Here is a 17,932-nt window from a genome sequence, read left to right as displayed (position 1 = left end):
TCGACGGATGATCATGTACCCAACGGATAAAGAATTCAAACATCAGTTGACAGTGACAACTGGTCACATGCGTCGGGATGTATGCAAATGGAATGAGGAAGCCTATTAACTGGGTAATAGAGAACAAAGTAGCAAAGCATAAAAACTGATAGTTTTTATAATGATTCTATCTTTTGACTTTGTAATCTTGGTAATATATAAACCAAGAAGTAGCAAATAGAAACTAAGATCTGAGATACAAAAAGTGAGAAACATTTGTAAGCAGTATTGTTAGCATTTCTCTGTATTCCCAGTAGTTAAAATTTGTAAGCAGCTGTGAGCATTCTTGCACACAGAGTTCTCTCGATATAATATATATCTCTGGTGGAATTGTTTAAATCCACCAGAAAGTTTTTAAAGACTCTTGTTTTTAATTACTTATGTTTTGATTCACTTAAGTTTTTATTCCGCATTATGCTAATCAAAACACTTATATTTGTATTCGAGTTTGAACATTTTTATTTTAAGAAAAAGGTTCAAGAATTCCATTCAACCCCCCTTCTGTAATTCTTGCTATATTGTTAAGGGACTAACAATTGGTATCAGAGCAAGCTCTTAATCAACAAAGAGTTTAAAGATCAAAGCAATTCAGCAAGATGAACAAGAAGGATATTGGAGTCAAGGTTCCTTTTCTAGATAAAGATAATTACCATCATTGGAAGGTAAAGATGCATCTTCATATGCTTTCTCAAGATGAGGCCAATGTGGACTGCATAGAAAGAGGTCCTCATGTTCCAATGAGAGCTGCAACAGGAAACGAGCCATCAGTTCCCAAGCCAAGGCATGAATGGTCTGATCCTGACATTGAACAAGTCAGGAAGGATAAAAAGGCCATGAATATTCTGTTTAATGGAGTTGATGCAGACATGTTTGACAATATTATCAACTGCAAAACTACCAAGGAAGTCTGGGATACTATACAGATAATCTGTGATGGCACTGAGCAAGTTAGAGAAAATAAGATGCAGCTCTTGATTCAGCAATATGAGCATTTTCACAATGAAGAAAGTGAGTCTCTCACTGACATTTTTAGTAGGTCTCAAAAACTACTAAATGCTCTTAAGTTGCATGGAAGAGTCTATCAGACTAAAGACTCTAATCTGAAATTCCTTAGATCTCTTCCAAAGGAATGGAAACCAATGACAGTCTCATTAAGAAACTCACAAGATTATAAGGAGTTTACTTTGGAGAGACTGTATGGCATCCTGAAAACCTATGAGCTTGAAATAGAGCAGGATGAAAGGATGGAGAGAGGAAACAAGAAAGGAGGATCCATTGCACTAGTTGTTGAGTTGGAAAAGGAGAAGGAAGTGAAGATGAAAGCTGTTGAATCAACTTCAAAGGTCTGTGAGAACAAGGGCAAGGGGCTTGCAGTAGAAAGTGAAGATTCATTGAGCCAAGATGACATGGAAGATATTGATGAGCACCTAGCATTTCTTTCCAGGAGATTTGCCAAGCTCAAGTTCAAGAAGAACTTTGGAGCAGCCAAGCCAAATAGAAACATGGTGGATAAGTCAAAATTCAAATGTTTCAAATGAGGCTTGGCAAGGCATTTTGCCAATGAGTGTAGAAAGTCAGATTCCAGTAAGAAAAAGTTTAAGTCTGTGGATTATAAGCAAAAATACTTTGATCTACTCAAACAAAAGGAAAGGGCTTTTATTACACAAGAAAATGACTGGGCAGCAGATGGTCTGGATGAAGATGAAGATGTCAGCTATGTCAATCTAGCCCTAATGGCCAAGTCTGATGAGACAGAGACAAGTTCCTCAAGCAATCAGGTAATTACCACAAACCTTGCACATTTATCTAAAGCTGAGTGTAATGATGCCATAAATGACATGTCTACAGAGTTATATCACTTGCGTATTACACTTAAGTCTCTCACTAAAGAAAATGCTAAAATCAAAGAAAACAATTTGTTTTTAAGTGAGAGGAATAATGTGCTTGAGTCTCAGTTTATTGATTTTGAGAAATTAGAAATTGAGTGTAAGATTGCCAAGGAGGAATTAACTGAGTCCTTGAAAAAGGAAGAGATTTTAAAGAAGCAGCTCGAGCATGAACAAGAGGTGATTAAAGCATGGAAAACATCCAGGGGTGTCCATGCTCAAATCACCAAAGTTCAAGGAATTGAGTCTTTTTGTGATGAAGCCTGGAAAAAGAACAAAGAGAAACTAGAACCTAATTTGGTAGATGGACTGCTAACAAATGTAGACTCACCGGATGATGAGGATTATCCGTCGGATAACAAAAAATGTTATCCGTTGAATGATGAAAATCCTCATCCGTCGGCTGTGAGCAAGCCCATTAGCAAAGCCAAACTAGTTAAGTTGAATGAGAAGTATGGGTCTGTTTCCAAGAACTTTGTTTCAGGAGAGTCAAGTCAAGTTAAGAAAGGGAAAAAGGCTAATGTTGGTCATATGACTGTCAAACAGTTAAGTGACAGACTTGAGAAAATTGAGGTAAAAACAGAGACTAAAAGGAAAAACAATAGGAATGGTAAAGTAGGGATTAACAAACACAATAACTACACACCTGATAAATATGCTCCTAGAAAAATCTGTGTCAAGTGTGGTAGTGTAAATCATTTATCTGTTAATTGCAAATCTGCCATGCCTACTTCCATGTCTGTTCAGTCTCAATTTCCTAACATGAATGCTATACCTCCCATGCCTGTTAATGATATGCCTACACATAACATGAATGCACAGTTTGCTAATATGCCATTTGCACCTAATACTTATTATGCTGCATATAGTATGCCACAAATGCCATTTAGCATGCCTTACTGGAACAACATGTTTACACCAAGCATGCCATTTCCTGTTAGTCACAATATGCATGATAATTCTGTTGTAATGAATGGTTTCAAAGGTCCAACCCAAATGACTAAGGATGAATCTGAAATTCCTAAGTCAAATGAGATAAGACCTAAGAAACAGAAAAAGAAAGCTAACAAGGCAAGACCCGAGGAAACTTGGGTACCAAAATCAACTTGATTTGATTTTGATGTGTGCAGGGAAACAGAAAGAATCTTTGGTACTTGGATAGTGGTTGTTCAAGACACATGACTGGTGATTCTACCCTGCTCACAGAGTTTAAGGAGAGAGCTGGCCCAAGTATTACTTTTGGAGATGACAACAAGGGTTATACTGTGGGATATGGCTTGATTTCAAAGGACAATGTCATCATTGAGGAGGTTGCCTTAGTGGATGGTCTCAAACAAAATCTGTTGAGTATCAGCCAGCTTTGTGACAAAGGCAATTCAGTAACCTTCAACTCAGAAGCCTGTGTTGTGACTAATAAAAGAAGCAACAAAGTGGTTCTCACTGGTGTGAGAAAAGGAAATGTGTACCTAGCTGATTTCAACTCATCTAATGCAGAATCTGTAACTTGTCTTCTCAGTAAAGCAAGTCAAGATGAAAGTTGGCTATGGCACAAGAAGCTATCTCATTTAAACTTCAAGACCATGAATGAGATGGTAAAGAAAAGACTGGTAAGAGGCATTCCTCTATTGGAGTTTTCAAAGGATGGACTGTGTGATGCCTGCCAAAAAGGGAAGCAGATCAAAGCATCATTCATGAAGAAACTTGATTCAACAATTGAAGAGCCTTTGCAACTGCTTCACATGGATTTGTTTGGACCAGTCAATGTATTGTCCATCTTAAGGAAAAGATTTTGCCTAGTAATTGTAGATGATTTCTCAAAGTTCTCTTGGACATATTTCCTAAAGTCTAAAGATGAGGCTAGTGAAATCATCATCAATCACATAAGGCAAGTCAACAATCATCCTGATTTCAAAGTTAGAAGAATCAGGAGTGACAATGGAACTGAGAGCAATTTGTAAGGAAAATGGGATTCTGCATGAGTTCTCAGCAGCAAGGACTCCACAATAGAATGGAGTAGTGGAAAGGAAGAACAGATCACTTATTGAAGCTGCAAGGACAATGCTTGAAGAATCTAAACTACCAACATATTTCTGGGCTGAAGCTGTAAATACTGCATGCTACACTCAGAACATTTCTCTGGTTAATCAAGCAAGATGCATGACTCCCTATCAATTGTTCAAGAACAAGAAGCCAACTCTAAACTTTCTTCATGTCGTTGGCTGCAAATGCTATATCCTGAGAAATCAAACTGATCAAAATGGGAAGTTTGATGCTAAAGCAGATGAAGGAATTTTTATTGGATATGCTGTTGGTAAAGCATATAGAGTCTACAATCTAAGAACCAACATTATTGTGGAATCTATACATGTTGTTTTGATGATAAAAAGATTGAAGGACTGAAAGATGGAGATTACCATGAGAGCCTCAAATTTGACAATGTGGAGATGGTTAGTGATGACAGTGATGATGAAAGTGATCAAGATAATGTATCTAAGGATAATGCAGATAAATCTACCACTAATGAAGTACAAAACCCAACATATGTCGAGTTGCACAATACTTCATCCGTCGGAAGGCAATCTGCATTATCCGTCGGGAGACAACCTGGCTCATCCGTCGGTACTCAAAATTCACCATCCGCCGGGTTATCAAAAGGAACAGGAGTCAAGAAAGATCACCTATAGAAAATTCTCCTTTCTCAAATCAAAGATCCACAAACTCAGGGGGAGATTCTAGCAATCAAAACTCAATCACACATCAAGACAAAATTGAGGTCTCTTCATCTAGAGCTAATCTACCTCAACAAAGGAAATGGACAAAAGATCACCCCTTTGAGCTTATCATTGGTGATGTTTCTTCTAGAGTTCAAACAAGAAGAGCAACTCAGGAAGAATGTCTATACAGCAGTTTTCTGTCAAAGGAAGAACCAAAGAAGGTAGAAGAAGCTTTATTGGATCCTGATTGGATTTTAGCTATGCAGGAGGAGCTAAACCAATTTGAAAGGAATAATGTATGGAAGCTGGTACCCAAGCCTAAAGGAAAGAATCCAATAGACACCAAGTGGGTATTCAGAAACAAGATGGATGAAAATGGCATTGTCATAAGGAATAAAGCCAGATTGGTTGCTAAAGGCTATTCTCAACAAGAGGGAATAGATTTTGATGAAACATTTGCTCCAGTTGCCAGACTTGAAGCCATCAGAATCTTTCTAGCCTATGCAGCTAATGCCGAGTTCAAAGTCTATCAAATGGATGTCAAGAGTGCATTTCTAAATGGGAAATTGGAGGAAGAAGTTTATGTAAGCCAACCTCCAGGTTTTGAAGATCCAAATTTTCCAGACTATGTGTATTATCTGTTGAAAGCACTCTATGGACTAAAGCAAGCACCTAGAGCCTGGTATGAGACTTTGTCAAAGTTCCTTCTAGATAATCACTTCACAAGAGGTACTGTTGACAAAACTCTCTTCTTTAGAAATGTTAATGGCTCTAAGATACTTGTACAAATTTATGTAGATGATATTATCTTTGGATCTACAGATGATAAGCTTTGTAAAAAGTTTGCTAAATTAATGCAAAGTAAATATGAAATGAGCATGATGGGAGAGCTAACTTACTTTCTTGGTTTACAAGTTAAACAAGTTAGTGGTGGAATTTTCATTAGTCAAACTAAATATATTTATGATATTTTAAAGAAGTTTGACTTAATGGATTGTTCACCTGCAAAAACTCTCATGGCCACTGCCACTAAGCTTGAATTAAACAAGGCTGAAAAGTCTGTGGATATTACAAGTTATAGAGGCATGGTTGGCTCACTGTTATATTTAAGTGCTAGTAGACCTGATATAATGTTTTCTACATGTCTCTGTGCTAGATTTCAAGCTGACCCTAAAGAATCTCACTTAGTGGCCATTAAAAGAATTTTCAGATATCTCAAGGGGACTCCAAATCTAGGAATTTGGTACCCTAGAGAGTCTGGTTTTGATCTAATTGGCTACTCAGATGCAGATTATGCAGGTTGCAAAATAGACAGGAAAAGCACAACAGGCACCTGTCAATTTCTAGGGAACAAGCTTGTATCATGGTTCAGCAAGAAGCAGAATTCTGTTTCCACATCAACAACTGAAGCTGAGTACATTGCTGCTGGTAGTTGCTGTGCACAGATACTATGGATGAGGAATCAACTATTTGACTATGGTCCGACTGTTGACAAAATTCTAATATTCTATGACAACACAAGTGCCATTGCCATTACTGAAAATCCAGTGTAGCACTCAAGAACCAAGCACATTGATATCAAGTACCACTTCATTAGGGAACATGTGATGAAAGGTACAGTGGAACTTCATTTTGTTCCAAGTGAAAAACAGATTGTAGACATATTTACCAAGCCACTTGATGAATCAACATTCACAAGATTAGTAAGTGAGTTAGGTATGCTTAATTATTCATAAACTATGTCATCTATATAATATGTCTTGAAGCCTGAAATGAAATTTGCTGCAAGAACAAAGTTGGCTTTAATTATGACTTATCCTATCAACGGATATTCTCTATCCATTGAAAGCCAAAATTGTTCTATCAACGGATGTTCATTATCCGTTGAAAGACAAATACATTTCTGGTAATTTTATCCTTCAACGGATAAAATGGTGATTGTTCATCAACGGATAACTATTTCCCTTATCCGTTGAAGTGTCACGTCAGTTACTAAGTGAGTCTCAGCCGTTGATTCTTTTACTCGACCGTTGATACAGATATACAGTGTTGTATGTAATTGTATTTAAGGTAGTTTTCAGAATTTCTACAGTTTTATTTATTCTCGAACGGCTGTAACTTACTTAAAATTATCATTCAATCATTTTATTTACGTTTTAATTCAAGAAAGTATAAAAGCCCAATTGAACTCTTATTCTCACTTTACGCTTTCTTGCAATTTTTATTCTCTTTCTCTCTAAATTCTCAAGTTTTTCTCTGCAACCTCTACTCACAACAATGGCACCAGTAGTCAAAATTATGTCTCAAACAGGATTTGTTTATGAAAAGAATAATTTCATAGCCTTGGTTGAAAAGAATGAAGCCCATTCTGATTATCACAAGATGATAGACTTCATCAAAAACTGCAAACTAAGCTATGCAATGCTGGAAGCCCCAACCATCTACTGTGAGGTGATTGAGGAGATTTGGACAACTGCAGAGTTCAACTCCACAGATATGACTATTGCCTTCTCTCTCAAAGGTAAGGACTATTGCATTAATTGTGATGATATACAATCTTGCTTTAAGTTGCCTGAGAATAATGCCATGACACCACACACTGATAAAGATGTCTCTGCTATGCTAGATTCCATAGGTTATGCTTTTGATTCTGCTAGTTTAGGAAGTATTAGAAGGAAAGGCCTTAGGAAAGAATGGAGTTTTCTTGGAGATGCCTTTATTAAGGTTTTCTCTGGGAAGATTAGCAATTTTGATGCTATCACTTCATCTCTTGTGAATATGCTCTATATGCTAGTTTCTGATAGGTACTTTAATTTTAGCAACTGTGTTATGCTAGAATTAGGTTCCAGATTAGGTAGCATAGCTAATAGACCACATAACATCTACTATGCTAGATTCTTTATGTTATTGGCTAACCATGTTGCTGAAGGTTTGGTTATATCCAATGAGAATAAGGGTCCTTGCAGACCTTTTGAGAATGAACCTCAACAGCCAGGTGCCATTAGTATACTTGCCAATCATGAATGCACCACAGGTAAGTGAGGTAAATATTTCTATAACTCCTACTATTTCCAACCCCAATGTTTCTTTGCTTTCTAGTGTGGCTATGGAACCTGTATCTTTGTCCAAACAGGCTCCTACCAAAGCCACCAAATCTAAAGTTTCCAAAGTCAAGTCAAAGAAACCTACCTCTGTTGTTTCTCAAAAGACAACAGTTGTAACAACTACCATAAACCCTGAAGGGAGTGAACAGGGTGTGAGTGGTGAGGGGAGGGGTGAACATCAAAAAGCCCCCCAGGATAAGGTGGGAGAGGTGAGTGGTACCCAAACCAGCCAAGCCACAGTCTCTCAAAAGACTGTGGTGGTTCAAAAGGAATCCAGCACATCCCTAGTTGCATCCTCCCAAAAGGATGTAACTATTGAAAATAGTCCCCAACCAGGGACACAGAACAAAAGAGGGAGGGACACTGAAGCCACACATTCACCATTTAAAGCCTTTTCAAGGAAGAAGAAGGCCAAAACCCTAGTTTCCACACAAGGGACACACACAGCACAGATACATCCACCAGTATCTGTGTCTTCTCAAATTCAGCTTGATGTGATTCCAGCAAATGTGGAATCACAGCCCCATTCTCTCAATATAGAAACACACCATTCATCAAACTCTCCAACACCCTCTCTGGATGTGGATATGATATTCACATCAATTCCTGATTCTCCCTCATTAAAACTCAGGGAGGAGCCCCACTCAAAACCTGATGATCATCATCTTTAAGATGATTTGTTGGATCATCAGCCAATTCTTTCAGATGTAGTTGAAGAATCTGTGTTACCTCACTTAAAATCAATCCACACAGATTCAACAATTATGTCACTTTCTATATCTACATCTTTTCCTTCCTCAACGAATATCTCTCATCCGTTGACAAGTGGTTGTTCTTCAACGGATAAGCTTAACAGCAGTTATCCGTTGATACCATCAGTTTCTACTTCAACGGATACTCCCTATCCGTTGATGGTCTCTACACACTTAACAGAAACAATTCCAACTGTAGAGGACATGACAACTGTACAATCACTTTTAGGTTTGAGGGAAGGGAGTGATCTTTTGAGTGAGAGGCTGGGTTGCTCCCAGGCAAAAGGAGAGGTTGAGAGTCACCAAATGCATGCTATTTCTTCCAGCACGGCAACAATGAGTGAGAGGAGTGCCACCTTAGAAGGTGAAGGTGAGGGTGTGAGGGTGTGTGTGAGCCAGAGGGAGCCCCTGATGCAAGAATAGAGAGAAATTGAGAGAAAGGCAGGTACAGAAGCTATAAGGGTGGATCCAGCCATTGCTAGTGAGTTAATGAAAGTGGATGATGCAGACAAGGGAAGACAATTTCAGCAACTTTACAAAGCTGTCATTGATAACATTTCCTTGGATGCTGACACTTTTACTCACCCTGTTTCAGCCTATCAATTATTGGCTGCACAGGGCAATGTGGAGGCAGAACAGACACTACACATTGTACACACTTCAGAATCTCTTCTCAGAGACAAAGCTGCTGTCAACAGGCTGCCTTCTCAAGCTGGTGAGCCATCTGAAGAATTTGGAGTAAATTCTAATGATGATGACTCTAATTCTTTGAATGAGAGCATGAACTTAGGGGGAGTAGCAGGCCCAAGTTCTGTTCCTGATCTTCCTGCATGGGCATGGGCAAAACCATCAACACCAGGAGAGTTTGGTGTCACTTTGGTCAGACAAGTCATGACAATTCAGCAGGCCCTTCAGGAGACTCAGGATGCTGGTACCAAGGCAATTCTTCAAGCTCATCTGGAATCTCTGCATCTCTTGCAGTTGCAGCACTACCAGCAAAATCTAAGTGTGGATGAGCTCAAGCTGGACATTGCTGATCTGAAATCCTACAATGCTGAGAAATTGGATTCACTTATACCCTATGGTACTATGCAAGATTTGTTGGGGAGACTGAGGAAAGCATCTGATGCTGACAAGAGGCTGGCCAGATTGGAAGATAGGGTTCAAATCATTGAAGACTCTATGGTCACCATCCTTCAGAATCAACAAACTCAAACAAATCTACTCATGCAGCTGGCACAAGCACAAGGCTTGACCCCTACCCTTGATGATAACAAAAAGGGGGAGAATAAAGGGGAAGGGGAAGGAGAGCCATCTACAGAAGGAGAGCCATCTACAAAAGGAGAGCCATCTACAACAGTTCAAATTTCTCAAGTGCTAGTTCCTGTCATCACAACTTCTCCAACTATTCAAGTCAAAGGAAAGCTAGATGGAATTGATCTAATCCAGATAGCAACAGCTGAATTGCAAGTCAAAGAGCAAAGGAAGAAGATTGATGAAAAGATGCAACTAATATTTGGTTCTACAACTTCTCAATCACAATCTGTGAAGCATAGCACAAAAATGGAATCAATTATTGTGGAACTCAAGCCAGTAGGGAGGCATAAGGATAGAGAAAATTCTTCCAAAGATTTGCAACCTATGGTTCTCAAGCCCAACAACAGATCCAATAAGGACTCTACAAAGAATCCTCTAAAAGAGGTGGATTTTCCTCTTCCAAAAGCTGATGAGGACAAGCTTTTAGGTAGAAGTATTGCATATCTCAAAGAGACCATGGATGAGGCTGTAAGGAGAAACATGGCTATTATCTTCAGAGAGGGAAAGAGCATATGTGTGATGCAAGGACATCCCAAATTCTCAATAGCCAAGAGGGAAGAAACCAAAAGGTTGAAGGAAGAAGCCAAACAGCTAAAGGCTGACAAAAGAGCACAAGCAAAGCTTGAAAAACAGCTAAAGTCAAGTCAGGCTGAAGAACAGAAAGAAATTGAAGACAAAGGTGAAGATGAAGCTATGAGGGACATGGTTGGTACTGAGATGGAGGAAAGAAGTAAGGAAGAATGGCAGAAAGGGAAAAGAAAGAAGTTCAATGCAAAGAGAAAGAAGGTAGATAAGACTGAAGAAACCCAATCAATATCCAAACCACTACCCTCTATTCCTGAACCAATTGTACCTGACCCCTTCATGAACATTCATGGTGAAACAATCATTCCCAAGGAGGAACCAATTGATTGGGACACCATCAAATTTCCCACCTTCCTAACCTCTTCTCCACCATCAAAGAAGCAGAAAAGAAGAATCAAATCAACACCCTCTAAAGCCTCAATCAAATTCACACAGAAGCCTAAGCCTAAACCTCAAACCTCTAAAGATGATTATGTTCACATCTGTGACATAAAAGAATTTTCAGACATTGAACTCTATCTGGATGAGCTGGAGGAAGTAAGGGGAATAGCTGCCTACAGACAGCTACCAGAAAGACTAGTGTTCAAATACAAAGGAGCTGGGGAAAGAACATGGCCTCTTCACAGAATTCTGAATGAAGGCTACTCTACCTTGATTAGAGTCTACTCATCCATATAAAGGGATTCTGGCTTTACCAGGACTGCCAAGACTGAGATTCTCAACAAGATTACCAACATAAGGAAAACTTGGAGGGAGCCCAATGCTTTGCCTAGAACTTTACTCATTCAAGAAAGAGGAATTACAATTCACAAATCACCTCATTGGTTGATGGAGTTCAGAGACAATAAATGAGTCAGAAGATTTTTCAGAATTGAAGATCAGCTAAAGATTGCAAGTAATGAAACTCTCAAGGATATGCAATCTAAGTTAGATATCAATGAAGAAGATGAAGCTGAATTCTACAGACAACTTCAACTTCAAATAGAGGAGAATGACAGGAGGCTAGGAAAGAAAACCAGGGATCAAAGGAAAAGAAAGTAATTTGCTCAGGCTAAAGGAGCACCCTTAGACACAATGTAATTCTTCAATTCCATCTCAGCATATACATTTTTGTAGCACTTTTGAATTTCTATTTTGTTACAGTTTATATATTTGTTAAGTGTTTTGTTATCATCAAGCTAAACCCAAAATTATGCCTACAGTTCTAGTAGACATAAATAGGGGGAGATTGTTAGGAATATGTGTATTAGTTTGATGATAAGTTAAGCAAAACACTTAAGTAGAAATCTAGTGTTTGTAGCCTCAACGGATAAGACCATCTTGGCTATCCGTTGAAGGAGTAGCTTTACTTAGCAATAAGTTTAGTATTGTAGCACATTTCACTCTCTGGTTTCAAGCTGTAATTCTTAGATGTTGTTAGGAAATAATCAGTCATGTTGACTACTAATGGATGTACAAATAGGAGGGCTAATTGTAAATATTTCATGCCTTGTAATTTTGTATAAGTGAAGAAGTGTCAACGGATATTGAAGACCTTCAACGGATAAGAAACAAAGCTTCAACGGATGTTTCTATTGCTTCAACGGATAATATCCATCAACGGATAAGTGCTTCAACGGATAAAGACTTCAACTGATAATATCCATCAACGGATAAGTGCTTCAACGGATAAAGACTTCAACTGATAATGCATCAACGGATAAAGCTTCAACGGATAAAGCCTCAACGGATAAGGCATCAACGGATGAAAGCTTCAACGGATGCTTAGTTCATTAGCAGTTGATAGTGACAATTCACAAGCTAACAGAGGCACATGGGTTGACAGAGACATACTGGAATGTGGAAGCCTCTAGGAGGAATCAAGAAAATGCAGCATTTCCATTCTGATGCAAACAAGGAAGTATTCAAAGATTTACAGATTATCCTAGATTGCACTGGATAGAGAAATGAAGAAGAAACATGTGAAGAATCTTTTCAATTGTATTTTACAGTTTGTCTTCACTTGTAACTTGGTGATATATAAACCAAGTAGCAGCTAGTAATTAGATATGAATTTTCCTGAGCTGTTTAGAAATATCAAAAGAAAAAATCATCTAGTTTGTACTAGGAAGCAGTTGTGATTTAATTCTTTGAATCATAGATTTTCTGAAATAACACATCTCTGGTGGAACAACAAATCCACCAGAAAAGTTTTTAAGTTCTTTGTGCTCACTACATTTGTGTTTGAATATATATCTGTCTGCATCAGCTTCAAGCAATTCACACACATTTGATCACTCAAACACTTAGCCTTAGAAACTGCTCAAAACTTGAAAAAGTTTTGAGATTTACATTCAACCCCCCTTCTGTAAATCTCATTGTTAGTCCACTGGGAATAACAGTTTGCAAGTTGAGAGAATTCCTATTTTCTGTGATAACACAAGTGCAATTTCCATCATTGAAAATCCAGCGCAACATTCAAGGACAAAGTACATAGATATCAAGTACCATTTCATAAGGGAATATGTAATAAATGGTACTGTGGAACTACATTTTGTTCCAAGTGAGAAGCAACTTGCAGATATCTTTACCAAGCCACTGGATGAATCTACCTTTTCGAGGTTGGTAAGTGAGTTAGGTATGCTTAATTACTCTTAAATTTATCTGAGTTATTTTGCAAGTTGAAATGCAGCCAGACAGTTAATTGATTTTTCTATCCTGGATGAAATTTTTAGCTAAGTCAAAATTTACATCTCGACGGATGACCCTTATCCATCGAGTTTGGTCATCCGTCGACACACCATTTGCTAATAAAAATCAATCACTTTTCTGGAATATCTTATGTATCGACGGATAACAGTTTATCCTCATCCGTTGAATTGTCTTAATCTGAGCCGTTAATTCCCCGTACATTATCCATCGAGTATACTTACAGTTTGTAAGCATTACACGACGGATAATGGGTGGAATTTTTTACAGTTTATTTTTAAACGGCTATTTTAGGCAATTTCTATTGGTTAATTTATTTTACTTTATTATTTTTATCAGTTATTTTTGAGATAGTATAAAAGCTTATTTCATTGCAATTATTTTCTTTTATCATTCTCAAATTCAACTGCTCTAATTTCAAATCTCTCTCAAGCACCTACTCTACTTCTCCTCAAGCTTTTATTCTCTAAACCATGGCACATGTAGTAAAGATTATGTCTCAAACTGGGTTCATTTATGAGAAGAACAATTTCACTGCATTGGTCAATAAGGGTATTCAGCAATCAGAGGACTACCATAAGATGATGGACTTTGTGAAGAATTGCAAGCTCAATTATGCCATACTGGAATCACCCACAATCTTCTGTGAAGTTGTTGAAGAGATGTGGACCACTGCTATCTACAACTCTACTGACAAGACCATCACTCTAACCATCAAAGGTAATGAATTATGTATCAATAGTGATGTGATAAAAGCATGTTTCAAAATTCCTGATAACAATGTGACTTCACCACACAATGACACTGATATTATCAATATGCTTAATTCCATGCATTATGCACTTCCTACTTCTAAACTGAGTGATATTAGGAGAATGGGTCTTAGGAAGGAGTGGAGCTTCATGTGTGATGTTGTTACTAAGGTTTTCTCTGGAAAAATCATTAATTTTGATTCAGTGAATATTTTCATGCTTAACATGCTATACATGCTAGTTACAGATAAATTTTACAATTTCAGTGACCTTGTCCTATTTGATTTAGGTTTTAAATTGGGTGAGTTAGCTAAAAGAGGTAAAAATGTGTATTATGCTAGATTTTTCATGTTATTGGCTAACCACCTCTGTGAAGAGATTGTGCTTGAGAACCCTAACAACAAACTGGATTGTTGGGTTCAAGAGAGAAGACTCATTGCAGATTTGAATAGGGTTAATCATCACAAGGATGTGCCAATGTTCTACTTTCTTGTAACGCAGGCACCTCAGATAAGTGAGGTAAGTTCATCCATCCCTACAACTATTCCAACCACCATTATTTCTTTGAATTCAGGAGTAGCTATGGCAACTGTGCCAATGACCAAACAGTTGCCTACAAAAGCCTCCAAACCTACTACTATTTCCAAAACCAAATCAAAGAAAACCCCCTCTGGTATCTCTCAAAAGATACCAGTTGAAAAATCCACCAAAACCAAAGAGGGGAGTGTGAAGGAGGGTAAGTTAGGTGAGGGAAGGGGTGAACATCAAAGAAACCCCAAGAATAAGGTTGGAGAGTTGAGTGAATCCCAGCCTAGTCACACTGTAGTTTCCCAACAAAATGTAGTGCTCAAAAAGGACAAAAGTTCACTTCTAGCTGCATCCTCCCAAAAGGATGTGGTTATTGAACAAAGCTCTCAGCCAAGAGCACATGCCAAAAGGGTTAGGGACACAAGCTCACCCCAAACTTATACAAGAAAGAAGAAATCTAAAACCTCTGGGGATGCACAGGGCACACACACAGTGCAAACTGGTGCTAAAGACACAGTCCCTGCACTCTCTCAAATTCAGTTTGATGTGGCTCCAATAAATGTGGAGTCACAGCCAAAATCTCTAATTATAGAAGCACCTCATACACCATACTCACCAACAAACTCTCTGGATGTGGATATGATACACACATCAATTCCTGATTCCCCTTCTTTAACTCGGTTGGGGAAGCCAAAATCTAGTACAAGTGAGCATCATCTTTTAGATGATTTGTTGGTTCACTTGCCAATTCTTTCAGAAACTATTGTGACATCTGTGCCCCAAATATCTTCAATCAGCACAGAATCAACAATAGTTTCTCTTCCCAACTCATTCATTTCTACTCTCTCGACAGATATTGCTCATCCGTCGAGTAGTGATTGTATCCCGACGGATAAGCCTAATAGCAGTTATCCGTCGGATAGCATTACCACTCACTCGATGGATATCACTCATCCGTCGAGTATCTCTGCACAACTTCAAACTTCAATTATTTCAAGTGCAGAAGATTTAGTGGTTGTACAGTCACTCTTAGGACTGCTAGAGGAGAGTGTCTTGAGTGAGAGGCTGGGTTGCTCCCAGGCAAAAGGAGAGGAAATGAGTGAAAATCAGCAATCCATTTATTCAGGATTGGCAAAAGGGAGTGAGAGGAGTCCCACCTTAGTAGGTGAAGGTGAGGGTGTAAGGGTGGGGAGCCAGGGTGAGACCCTGATGCAACAAAAGAGAGAATATGAGAGAAAAGCAGGTACGGAGGGTATAAGGGTGGATCCAGCCATTGCTCATGAGTTAATGATTGTGGATGATGCTAAAAAGGAAAGACAATTTCAGCAACATTACAAAGCTGTAATTGATAACATTTCCTTGAATGCTGACACTTTTACTCATTCTGTGTCAGCCTATCAATTATTGGCTGCTCAGGGCAATGAGGAGGCAGAAAAGACTTTGAATCTGGTACATACTTCAGAATTTCTACAAAGGGATAAAGTTGCTGTCAATTTAATGCCTCCTACAGCTGGTGAGCCATCTGAGGAATTTGGAGTAAATTCTAATGATGATGACTCTATTTCATTTGATGGAAACATGAACTTAGGGGGAGATGAAGGCCCAAGTTCTATTCCAGATTTACCTGAATGGGCCTTGACAAAGGAGTCCACACTAGGACAATTTAATGTATCCTTGGTCAAACAAATCATGTCTATCCAGAAGGCCATTCAGAGGAGCTCAAATGCTGGTACCAAGGCTATTCTTCAAGCTCACCTAGATTCTCTACATCTCATGAAGCTACAGCAGTTAAGACAGAATCTGAGTGTGGATGAACTCAAAAAAGATATAGCTGACTTGAAGACCTACAATTCTGTGAAGCTGGATTCAGTCATGCCATATGGTACCATGCAGGATCTATTAATGAGACTGAAAAGAGAATCAGATGCTGAAAAGAAGCTGGCCAAGTTGGAAGACAGAGTTCAAGTTATTGAAAATTCTGTGGCCACCATTATTCAAAATCAACAGTCTCAGACCAATCTTCTAATGCAACTGGCTAAAGCACAAGGCCTGACTCCTCAACTTGATGATAATAAAAAGGGGGAGAAAGGACCAAGTGAGGGGGAGAAGCTTCAGATACAAATCACTAAGGTAATTGTGCCGTCAATTACTGTCTCAAAGCCACCAGTTGCAGATGGTATAGATCTGATTCAGGCAGCAGCAGCAAACTTGAAAGTTGCTGAGAAAGAAAAGTTGAGTTTGATCAACTGGGAGAAGATTGATGAGGAGATACAGAAGAAGTTCTAACTTGTCAAGGAGCCAGTTAAGTCAGCCATCCATCACTCTCAAGTCAAGCAAATCAGTGTGAATGAGATGAGCATGAACTATCTGGAAAGAGGACAATCTTCCTGCATCAAGTTTCCAAAGGCTGAAATGATTCTTAAACCAAGGGCAAACTATTCAAAATCATCCCTGAAGAACCCCTTGGATACTGTGTATGAGACACCCAAGCCTGATGAGAAGAAACTTCTGTCAAGATCAATTATTTTCTACAAAGATCCAACTGATTCAGCTTCAAAAAGGAGAATTGCTAAGATATTCAGAAATAGAAAGGAAATTTGTGTGGTAGATGGACATCCTCAATTTGCTCAAGCAAAGAGAGAAGAAAAAGCCAGATTGAAGCAGGAAAAAAAGCAAGCTATTCTAGATGCAAAGAAGGCTAAATAAAAGAAAGAGCAGATTGCTATCTTAGCCAAGCTACAGGCTGTGAGTTCATCCCAACAAATTCCCTCTCAACCATCTGAAGCTACTGAATCAAGGGAGCAAGTTGAAGAACATAAGAAATCTCCAAGGAAGAAAAAATTGGCTAAAAGAACAAAAAGGAAACTGGATATTGTTGACAAGGAATTGGGAGATCAATTTCCTAAGGAACCCACACCAGCTACAACTCAAGCATCAAAGCCCTCTGTAGTATTTGAAGATATAAGGGTGGTGGATCCCTATAGGAATATTCATGGTGAACCTATTGTGCCCAAGGATGAGCCAATAGAATGGGATAACATACCAATTCCTGACTTCAGTCTATCAATCCTTAGCAAGCCAAAAAGGACAAAGTCAAGGGCAGTCAAGAAAGTGAAGCTGTCACCCCTCAAATCCAAATCTGTAGTCAAAGCTCAGCCCAAAGTCAACAAGGGAGACTACTTGTACTTGTGTCACATCAAAGAATTTTTTGATCTAAACCTCTATCTGGATGAACTAGATGAAGTGAGGGGAATTGATGCATACAGAAACCTACCTGAAAGGTTAGTGTTCAAGTACAAAGGAGGAAGGGAGATACATTGGTCACTTCACAGGATTCTTCAAGAGAGCCAAGCTGTACTGATTAAAGTTTATTCATCCTTCAAGAAGAACTTTGGGTTCAATGTCACTGCAAGAAGACTAGTATTGAAGAAGATTGAAGAACTAAGGAGTGTTAGAGCTAAAGATGCACTCCCAAATACTCTTATCATCCCATACACAGGGAGAAGAGTGCATCTAAGGCCCTACTGGCTGATGGAGTTCATGGATGACAAAGGTGTGAGAAGATTC

The sequence above is a fragment of the Apium graveolens genome, chromosome 3, assembly GCF_009905375.1.
Source record: "Apium graveolens cultivar Ventura chromosome 3, ASM990537v1, whole genome shotgun sequence".
In the NCBI taxonomy this organism is placed as follows: domain Eukaryota; kingdom Viridiplantae; phylum Streptophyta; class Magnoliopsida; order Apiales; family Apiaceae; genus Apium; species Apium graveolens.
The sequence above is the reverse complement of the archived record's forward strand: the minus strand, read 5'-3'. Positions refer to the sequence as shown.